This window comes from Bombina bombina, chromosome 4 (assembly GCF_027579735.1).
Source record: "Bombina bombina isolate aBomBom1 chromosome 4, aBomBom1.pri, whole genome shotgun sequence".
NCBI lineage: Eukaryota > Metazoa > Chordata > Amphibia > Anura > Bombinatoridae > Bombina > Bombina bombina.
In genome coordinates, this window is record NC_069502.1 from 1,192,871,635 (window position 1) to 1,192,885,423 (window position 13,789).

The 13,789-nt window shown below is 24.5% G+C and overlaps 1 protein-coding gene across 3 annotated transcripts in view; it reads left to right on the plus strand.

Moving 5' to 3' along the window:
- Nucleotides 1–13,789, plus strand: part of MOCS1 (molybdenum cofactor synthesis 1) — a 255,798-nt gene that overhangs the window by 170,467 nt on the left and 71,542 nt on the right. The window lies entirely within an intron of this gene.

The window sequence follows — 13,789 nt, forward strand, 5'->3', positions numbered from 1 at the left end:
CATGTAGAATAATAATAATTACAGCAGACATATAGAATAATAATAATTACAGCAGACATGTAGAATAATAATAATGACAGCAGGCATGTAGAATAATAATAATTACAGCAGACATATAGAATAATAATAATTACAGCAGACATGTAGAATAATAATAATGACAACAGACATGTAGAATAATAATAATTACAGCAGACATGTAGAATAATAATAATTACAGCAGACATATAGAATAATAATAATTACAGCAGACATGTAGAATAATAATAATTACAGCAGACATGTAGAATAATAATAATTACAGCAGACATGTAGAATAATAATAATTACAGCAGACATGTAGAATAATAATAATTACTGCAGACATGTAGAATAATAATAATTACAGCAGACATATAGAATAATAATAATTACAGCAGACATATAGAATAATAATAATTACAGCAGACATGTAGAATAATAATAATTACAGCAGACATATAGAATAATAATAATTACAGCAGACATATAGAATAATAATAGTGACAGCAGACATGTAGAATAATAATAATAATGACAGCAGACATGTAGAATAATAATAATAATGACAACAGACATGTAGAATAATAATAATAATGACAGCAAACATGTAGTATAATAATAATAATGACAACAGACATGTAGTAGAATAATAATAATGACAGCAGACATGTAGAATAATAATAATAATGACAGCAGACATGTAGAATAATAATAATAATGACAACAGACATGTAGAATAATAATAATAATGACAACAGACATGTAGAATAATAATAATAGTGACAGCAGACATGTAGAATAATAATAATAATAATAATAATGACAGCAGACATGTAGAATAATAATAATAATGACAACAGACATGTAGAATAATAATAATAGTGACAGCAGACATGTAGAATAATAATAATAGTGACAGCAGACATGTAGAATAATAATAATAATGACAACAGACATGTAGAATAATAATAATAATGACAGCAGACATGTAGAATAATAATAATAATGACAGCAGACATGTAGAATAATAATAATAATGACAGCAGACATGTAGAATAATAATAATAATGACAGCAGACATGTAGAATAATAATAATAATAGTGACAGCAGACATGTAGAATAATAATAATAATGACAGCAGACATGTAGAATAATAATAATAATGACAGCAGACATGTAGAATAATAATAATAATAATAATGACAGCAGACATGTAGAATAATAATAATAATGACAACAGACATGTAGAATAATAATAATAATGACAACAGACATGTAGAATAATAATAATAATAATAATGACAGCAGACATGTAGAATAATAATAATAATAATGACAGCAGACATGTAGAATAATAATAATAATAATAATGACAACAGACATGTAGAATAATAATAATAATAATAATGACAACAGACATGTAGAATAATAATAATAATAATAATGACAACAGACATGTAGAATAATAATAATAATAATAATGACAACAGACATGTAGAATAATAATAATAATAATAATGACAACAGACATGTAGAATAATAATAATAATAATAATGACAACAGACATGTAGAATAATAATAATAATGACAACAGACATGTAGAATAATAATAATAATGACAACAGACATGTAGAATAATAATAATAATAATAATTACAGCAGACATGTAGAATAATAATAATAATGACAACAGACATGTAGAATAATAATAATAATGACAACAGACATGTAGAATAATAATAATAATGACAACAGACATGTAGAATAATAATAATAATAATAATGACAGCAGACATGTAGAATAATAATAATAATAATAATGACAGCAGACATGTAGAATAATAATAATAATAATGACAGCAGACATGTAGAATAATAATAATAATAATAATGACAGCAGACATGTAGAATAATAATAATAATGACAACAGACATGTAGAATAATAATAATAGTGACAGCAGACATGTAGAATAATAATAATAATGACAGCAGACATGTAGAATAATAATAATAATAATAATAATTACAGCAGACATGTAGAATAATAATAATAATGACAGCAGACATGTAGAATAATAATAATAATGACAACAGACATGTAGAATAATAATAATAGTGACAGCAGACATGTAGAATAATAATAATAATAATAATTACAGCAGACATGTAGAATAATAATAATAATGACAGCAGACATGTAGAATAATAATAATAATGACAACAGACATGTAGAATAATAATAATAATTACAGCAGGCATGTAGGATAATACCAATTACAGCAGACATGTAGAATAATAATAATAATGACAACAGACATGTAGAATAATAATAATAATGACAGCAGACATGTAGAATAATAATAATGACAGCAGACATGTAGAATAATAATAATAATGACAGACATGTAGAATAATAATAATAATGACAGCAGACATGTAGAATAATAATAATTACAGCAGACATATAGAATAATAATAATTACAGCAGACATATAGAATAATAATAATTACAGCAGACATGTAGAATAATAATAATTACAGCAGACATGTAGAATAATAATAATTACAGCAGACATGTAGAATAATAATAATTACAGCAGACATGTAGAATAATAATAATTACTGCAGACATGTAGAATAATAATAATTACAGCAGACATATAGAATAATAATAATTACAGCAGACATATAGAATAATAATAATTACAGCAGACATATAGAATAATAATAATTACAGCAGACATATAGAATAATAATAATTACAGCAGACATGTAGAATAATAATAATTACAGCAGACATGTAGAATAATAATAATGACAGCAGGCATGTAGAATAATAATAATTACAGCAGACATGTAGAATAATAATAATAATGACAGCAGACATGTAGAATAATAATAATTACAGCAGACATGTAGAATAATAATAATTACAGCAGACATATAGAATAATAATAATTACAGCAGACATGTAGAATAATAATAATAATGACAGCAGACATGTAGAATAATAATAATTACAGCAGACATGTAGAATAATAATAATTACAGCAGACATGTAGAATAATAATAATGACAGCAGGCATGTAGAATAATAATAATTACAGCAGACATATAGAATAATAATAATTACAGCAGACATGTAGAATAATAATAATGACAACAGACATGTAGAATAATAATAATTACAGCAGACATGTAGAATAATAATAATTACAGCAGACATATAGAATAATAATAATTACAGCAGACATGTAGAATAATAATAATTACAGCAGACATATAGAATAATAATAATTACAGCAGACATATAGAATAATAATAATTACAGCAGACATATAGAATAATAATAATTACAGCAGACATGTAGAATAATAATAATTACTGCAGGCATGTAGAATAATAATAATAATAATAATTACAGCAGACATGTAGAATAATAATAATTACAGCAGACATATAGAATAATAATAATTACAGCAGACATGTAGAATAATAATAATTACAGCAGACATATAGAATAATAATAATTACAGCAGACATATAGAATAATAATAATTACAGCAGACATGTAGAATAATAATAATAATGACAGCAGACATGTAGAATAATAATAATAATGACAACAGACATGTAGAATAATAATAATAATGACAACAGACATGTAGAATAATAATAATGACAGCAAACATGTAGAATAATAATAATAATGACAGCAGACATGTAGAATAATAATAATAATGACAACAGACATGTAGAATAATAATAATAGTGACAGCAGACATGTAGAATAATAATAATAATAATGACAGCAGACATGTAGAATAATAATAATAATAATGACAACAGACATGTAGAATAATAATAATAGTGACAGCAGACATGTAGAATAATAATAATAATAATAATGACAGCAGACATGTAGAATAATAATAATAATGACAACAGACATGTAGAATAATAATAATAGTGACAGCAGACATGTAGAATAATAATAATAGTGACAGCAGACATGTAGAATAATAATAATAATGACAGCAGACATGTAGAATAATAATAATAATGACAGCAGACATGTAGAATAATAATAATATTAATGACAGCAGACATGTAGAATAATAATAATAGTGACAGCAGACATGTAGAATAATAATAATAGTGACAGCAGACATGTAGAATAATAATAATAATGACAGCAGACATGTAGAATAATAATAATAATGACAGCAGACATGTAGAATAATAATAATAATAATAATGACAGCAGACATGTAGAATAATAATAATAGTGACAGCAGACATGTAGAATAATAATAATAATAATAATGACAGCAGACATGTAGAATAATAATAATAATGACAACAGACATGTAGAATAATAATAATAGTGACAGCAGACATGTAGAATAATAATAATAATGACAGCAGACATGTAGAATAATAATAATAATGACAGCAGACATGTAGAATAATAATAATAATAATAATAGTGACAGCAGACATGTAGAATAATAATAATAATAATAATGACAGCAGACATGTAGAATAATAATAATAATAGTGACAGCAGACATGTAGAATAATAATAATAATAATAATAGTGACAGCAGACATGTAGAATAATAATAATAATAATAATGACAGCAGACATGTAGAATAATAATAATAATAATAGTGACAGCAGACATGTAGAATAATAATAATAATAATAATAGTGACAGCAGACATGTAGAATAATAATAATAATAATAATAATAGTGACAGCAGACATGTAGAATAATAATAATAATAATAATGACAGCAGACATGTAGAATAATAATAATAATGACAACAGACATGTAGAATAATAATAATAGTGACAGCAGACATGTAGAATAATAATAATTACAGCAGGCATGTAGAATAATAATAATAATTACAGCAGGCATGTAGAATAATAATAATAATTACAGCAGACATGTAGAATAATAATAATAATGACAGCAGGCATGTAGAATAATAATAATAATGACAACAGACATGTAGAATAATAATAATAGTGACAGCAGACATGTAGAATAATAATAATAATAATAATGACAGCAGACATGTAGAATAATAATAATAATAATAATGACAACAGACATGTAGAATAATAATAATAATGACAGCAGACATGTAGAATAATAATAATAATAATAATGACAGCAGGCATGTAGAATAATAATAATAATGACAACAGACATGTAGAATAATAATAATAATAATAATGACAGCAGGCATGTAGAATAATAATAATAGTGACAGCAGACATGTAGAATAATAATAATAATAATAATGACAGCAGGCATGTAGAATAATAATAATAATAATAATGACAGCAGACATGTAGAATAATAATAATAATAATAATGACAGCAGACATGTAGAATAATAATAATAATAATAATAATAATGACAGCAGGCATGTAGAATAATAATAATAATGACAGCAGACATGTAGAATAATAATAATAATAATAATAATGACAACAGACATGTAGAATAATAATAATAATAATAATGACAACAGACATGTAGAATAATAATAATAATAATAATGACAGCAGGCATGTAGAATAATAATAATGACAGCAGGCATGTAGGATAATAATAATTACAGCAGGCATGTAGGATAATACCAATTACAGCAGACATGCAGAATTCTAATTACAGCAGACATGTAGAATAATAATAATGACAGCAGACATGTAGAATAATAATAATAATGACAACAGACATGTAGAATAATAATAATAATAATAATAATAATGACAGCAGACATGTAGAATAATAATAATGACAGCAGACATGTAGAATAATAATAATTGCAGCAGACATGTAGAATAATAATAATAATGACAGCAGACATGTAGAATAATAATAATGACAGCAAACATGTAGAATAATAATAATGACAGCAGACATGTAGAATAATAATAATTACAGCAGACATGTAGAATAATAATAATGACAGCAGACATGTAGAATAATAATAATGACAGCAGACATGTAGAATAATAATAATAATTACAGCAGACATGTAGAATAATAATAATAATGACAGCAGACATGTAGAATAATAATAATTACAGCAGACATGTAGAATAATAATAATTACAGCAGACATGTAGAATAATAATAATTACAGCAGACATGTAGAATAATAATAATTACAGCAGACATGTAGAATAATAATAATTACAGCAGACATGTAGAATAATAATAATAATGACAGCAGACATGTAGAATAATAATAATTACAGCAGACATGTAGAATAATAATAATAATGACAGCAGACATGTAGAATAATAATAATTACAGCAGACATGTAGAATAATAATAATTACAGCAGACATATAGAATAATAATAATTACAGCAGACATGTAGAATAATAATAATAATGACAGCAGACATTTAGAATAATAATAATTACAGCAGACATGTAGAATAATAATAATTACAGCAGACATATAGAATAATAATAATTACAGCAGACATGTAGAATAATAATAATAATGACAGCAGACATATAGAATAATAATAATTACAGCAGACATGTAGAATAATAATAATTACAGCAGACATATAGAATAATAATAATTACAGCAGACATATAGAATAATAATAATTACAGCAGACATGTAGAATAATAATAATTACAGCAGACATATAGAATAATAATAATTACAGCAGACATATAGAATAATAATAATTACAGCAGACATATAGAATAATAATAATTACAGCAGACATATAGAATAATAATAATTACAGCAGACATGTAGAATAATAATAATTACAGCAGACATATAGAATAATAATAATTACAGCAGACATGTAGAATAATAATAATTACAGCAGACATGTAGAATAATAATAATTACAGCAGACATATAGAATAATAATAATTACAGCAGACATGTAGAATAATAATAATGACAACAGACATGTAAAATAATAATAATTACAGCAGACATGTAGAATAATAATAATTACAGCAGACATATAGAATAATAATAATTACAGCAGACATGTAGAATAATAATAATTACAGCAGACATATAGAATAATAATAATTACAGCAGACATATAGAATAATAATAATTACAGCAGACATATAGAATAATAATAATTACAGCAGACATGTAGAATAATAATAATTACAGCAGACATATAGAATAATAATAATTACAGCAGACATATAGAATAATAATAATTACAGCAGACATGTAGAATAATAATAATTACAGCAGACATATAGAATAATAATAATTACAGCAGACATATAGAATAATAATAATGACAACAGACATGTAGAATAATAATAATAGTGACAGCAGACATGTAGAATAATAATAATAATGACAACAGACATGTAGAATAATAATAATAATGACAACAGACATGTAGAATAATAATAATGACAGCAGACATGTAGAATAATAATAATAATGACAGCAGACATGTAGAATAATAATAATAGTGACAGCAGACATGTAGTATAATAATAATAATGACAGCAGACATGTAGAATAATAATAATAATGACAGCAGGCATGTAGTATAATAATAATAATGACAGCAGGCATGTAGTATAATAATAATAATGACAGCAGACATGTAGAATAATAATAATAATGACAGCAGACATGTAGAATAATAATAATAATGACAACAGACATGTAGAATAATAATAATGACAGCAGGCATGTAGTATAATAATAATAATGACAGCAGACATGTATAATAATAATAATGACAGCAGACATATAGAATAATAATAATTACAGCAGACATGTAGAATAATAATAATTACAGCAGACATGTAGTATAATAATAATAATGACAGCAGGCATGTAGAATAATAATGACAACAGACATGTAGTATAATAATAATAATGACAGCAGACATGTAGAATAATAATAATGACAGCAGACATGTAGAATAATAATAATAATGACAACAGACATGTAGAATAATAATAATGACAGCAGGCATGTAGTATAATAATAATAATGACAGCAGACATGTATAATAATAATAATGACAGCAGACATGTAGAATAATAATAATTACAGCAGACATGTAGAATAATAATTACAGCAGACATGTAGAATAATATTAATTACAGCAGACATATAGAATAATAATAATTACAGCAGACATGTAGAATAATAATAATTACAGCAGACATATAGAATAATAATAATTACAGCAGACATATAGAATAATAATAGTGACAGCAGACATGTAGAATAATAATAATAATGACAGCAGACATGTAGAATAATAATAATAATGACAGCAGACATGTAGAATAATAATAATAATGACAACAGACATGTAGAATAATAATAATAATAATAATAATGACAGCAGACATGTAGAATAATAATAATGACAGCAGACATGTAGAATAATAATAATTGCAGCAGACATGTAGAATAATAATAATAATGACAGCAGACATGTAGAATAATAATAATGACAGCAAACATGTAGAATAATAATAATGACAGCAGACATGTAGAATAATAATAATTACAGCAGACATGTAGAATAATAATAATGACAGCAGACATGTAGAATAATAATAATAATGACAGCAGACATGTAGAATAATAATAATTACAGCAGACATGTAGAATAATAATAATTACAGCAGACATATAGAATAATAATAATTACAGTAGACATATAGAATAATAATAATTACAGCAGACATGTAGAATAATAATAATTACAGCAGACATATAGAATAATAATAATTACAGCAGACATATAGAATAATAATAATGACAACAGACATGTAGAATAATAATAATAGTGACAGCAGACATGTAGAATAATAATAATAATGACAACAGACATGTAGAATAATAATAATAATGACAACAGACATGTAGAATAATAATAATGACAGCAGACATGTAGAATAATAATAATAATGACAGCAGACATGTAGAATAATAATAATAGTGACAGCAGACATGTAGTATAATAATAATAATGACAGCAGACATGTAGAATAATAATAATAATGACAGCAGGCATGTAGTATAATAATAATAATGACAGCAGGCATGTAGTATAATAATAATAATGACAGCAGACATGTAGAATAATAATAATAATGACAGCAGACATGTAGAATAATAATAATAATGACAACAGACATGTAGAATAATAATAATGACAGCAGGCATGTAGTATAATAATAATAATGACAGCAGACATGTATAATAATAATAATGACAGCAGACATATAGAATAATAATAATTACAGCAGACATGTAGAATAATAATAATTACAGCAGACATGTAGTATAATAATAATAATGACAGCAGGCATGTAGAATAATAATGACAACAGACATGTAGTATAATAATAATAATGACAGCAGACATGTAGAATAATAATAATGACAGCAGACATGTAGAATAATAATAATAATGACAACAGACATGTAGAATAATAATAATGACAGCAGGCATGTAGTATAATAATAATAATGACAGCAGACATGTATAATAATAATAATGACAGCAGACATGTAGAATAATAATAATTACAGCAGACATGTAGAATAATAATTACAGCAGACATGTAGAATAATATTAATTACAGCAGACATATAGAATAATAATAATTACAGCAGACATGTAGAATAATAATAATTACAGCAGACATATAGAATAATAATAATTACAGCAGACATATAGAATAATAATAGTGACAGCAGACATGTAGAATAATAATAATAATGACAGCAGACATGTAGAATAATAATAATAATGACAACAGACATGTAGAATAATAATAGTGACAGCAGACATGTAGAATAATAATAATAATGACAGCAGACATGTAGAATAATAATAATAATTACAGCAGACATATAGAATAATAATAGTGACAGCAGACATGTAGAATAATAATAATAATGACAGCAGACATGTAGTATAATAATAATAATGACAGCAAACATGTAGAATAATAATAATAATGACAGCAAACATGTAGAATAATAATAATAATGACAGCAAACATGTAGAATAATAATAATAATGACAGCAGACATGTAGAATAATAATAATAATGACAGCAGACATGTAGAATAATAATAATAATGACAGCAAACATGTAGAATAATAATAATAATGACAGCAAACATGTAGAATAATAATAATAATGACAACAGACATGTAGAATAATAATAATAATGACAGCAGACATGTAGAATAATAATAATAATGACAGCAAACATGTAGAATAATAATAATAGTGACAGCAGACATGTAGAATAATAATAATAATAATAATTACAGCAGACATGTAGAATAATAATAATAATTACAGCAGACATGTAGAATAATAATAATAATGACAGCAAACATGTAGAATAATAATAATAATGACAGCAAACATGTAGAATAATAATAATAATGACAGCAGACATGTAGAATAATAATAATAATGACAACAGACATGTAAAATAATAATAATAGTGACAGCAGACATGTAGAATAATAATAATAATGACAGCAGACATGTAGAATAATAATAATAATGACAACAGACATGTAGAATAATAATAATAGTGACAGCAGACATGTAGAATAATAATAATAATAATAATGACAGCAGACATGTAGAATAATAATAATAATGACAACAGACATGTAGAATAATAATAATAGTGACAGCAGACATGTAGAATAATAATAATAGTGACAGCAGACATGTAGAATAATAATAATAATGACAGCAGACATGTAGAATAATAATAATAATGACAGCAGACATGTAGAATAATAATAATAATAATAATGACAGCAGGCATGTAGAATAATAATAATAGTGACAGCAGACATGTAGAATAATAATAATAGTGACAGCAGACATGTAGAATAATAATAATAATAATAATGACAGCAGACATGTAGAATAATAATAATAATGACAACAGACATGTAGAATAATAATAATAGTGACAGCAGACATGTAGAATAATAATAATAATGACAGCAGACATGTAGAATAATAATAATAATGACAGCAGACATGTAGAATAATAATAATAATAATAATAGTGACAGCAGACATGTAGAATAATAATAATAATGACAGCAGACATGTAGAATAATAATAATAATAATAATGACAACAGACATGTAGAATAATAATAATAGTGACAGCAGACATGTAGAATAATAATAATAATAATAATGACAACAGACATGTAGAATAATAATAATAGTGACAGCAGACATGTAGAATAATAATAATAATAATAATGACAACAGACATGTAGAATAATAATAATAGTGACAGCAGACATGTAGAATAATAATAATAATGACAACAGACATGTAGAATAATAATAATAGTGACAGCAGACATGTAGAATAATAATAATAATAATAATGACAACAGACATGTAGAATAATAATAATAGTGACAGCAGACATGTAGAATAATAATAATAATGACAGCAGACATGTAGAATAATAATAATAATGACAGCAGACATGTAGAATAATAATAATAATAATAATAGTGACAGCAGACATGTAGAATAATAATAATAATAATAATGACAGCATACATGTAGAATAATAATAATAATAATAATAGTGACAGCAGACATGTAGAATAATAATAATAATAATAATAGTGACAGCAGACATGTAGAATAATAATAATAATAATAATAGTGACAGCAGACATGTAGAATAATAATAATAATAATAATGACAGCAGACATGTAGAATAATAATAATAATAATGACAACAGACATGTAGAATAATAATAATAGTGACAGCAGACATGTAGAATAATAATAATTACAGCAGGCATGTAGAATAATAATAATAATTACAGCAGGCATGTAGAATAATAATAATAATTACAGCAGACATGTAGAATAATAATAATAATGACAGCAGGCATGTAGAATAATAATAATAATGACAACAGACATGTAGAATAATAATAATAGTGACAGCAGACATGTAGAATAATAATAATAATAATAATGACAGCAGACATGTAGAATAATAATAATAATAATAATGACAACAGACATGTAGAATAATAATAATAATGACAGCAGACATGTAGAATAATAATAATAATAATAATGACAGCAGGCATGTAGAATAATAATAATAATGACAACAGACATGTAGAATAATAATAATAATAATAATAATAATGACAGCAGGCATGTAGAATAATAATAATAGTGACAGCAGACATGTAGAATAATAATAATAATAATAATGACAGCAGGCATGTAGAATAATAATAATAATAATAATGACAGCAGACATGTAGAATAATAATAATAATAATAATAATGACAGCAGACATGTAGAATAATAATAATAATAATAATGACAGCAGACATGTAGAATAATAATAATAATAATAATGACAACAGACATGTAGAATAATAATAATAATAATAATGACAGCAGACATGTAGAATAATAATAATAGTGACAGCAGACATGTAGAATAATAATAATAATAATAATGACAGCAGGCATGTAGAATAATAATAATTACAGCAGGCATGTAGGATAATACCAATTACAGCAGACATGCAGAATTCTAATTACAGCAGACATGTAGAATAATAATAATGACAGCAGACATGTAGAATAATAATAATAATGACAACAGACATGTAGAATAATAATAATAATGACAACAGACATGTAGAATAATAATAATAATGACAACAGACATGTAGAATAATAATAATAATAATAATGACAGCAGACATGTAGAATAATAATAATAATAATAATGACAACAGACATGTAGAATAATAATAATAATAATAATAATGACAGCAGACATGTAGAATAATAATAATAATGACAGCAGACATGTAGAATAATAATAATAATGACAACAGACATGTAGAATAATAATAATAATGACAACAGACATGTAGAATAATAATAATGACAGCAGACATGTAGAATAATAATAATGACAGCAGACATGTAGAATAATAATAATAATGACAACAGACATGTAGAATAATAATAATAATTACAGCAGACATATAGAATAATAATAATTACAGCAGACATGTAGAATAATAATAATTACAGCAGACATGTAGAATAATAATAATGACAGCAGACATGTAGAATAATAATAATTACAGCAGACATATAGAATAATAATAATTACAGCAGACATGTAGAATAATAATAATTACAGCAGACATGTAGAATAATAATAATAATGACAGCAGACATGTAGAATAATAATAATAATGACAGCAGACATGTAGAATAATAATAATAATGACAGCAGACATGTAGAATAATAATAATGACAGCAGACATGTAGAATAATAATAATTACAGCAGACATGTAGAATAATAATAATTACAGCAGACATGTAGAATAATAATAATTACAGCAGACATGTAGAATAATAATAATTACAGCAGACATGTAGAATAATAATAATAATGACAGCAGACATGTAGAATAATAATAATTACAGCAGACATGTAGAATAATAATAATAATGACAGCAGACATGTAGTAGAATAATAATAATGACAGCAGACATGTAGAATAATAATAATTACAGCAGACATGTAGAATAATAATAATAATGACAGCAGGCATGTAGTAGAATAATAATAATGACAGCAGACATGTAGAATAATAATAATGACAGCAGACATGTAGAATAATAATAATT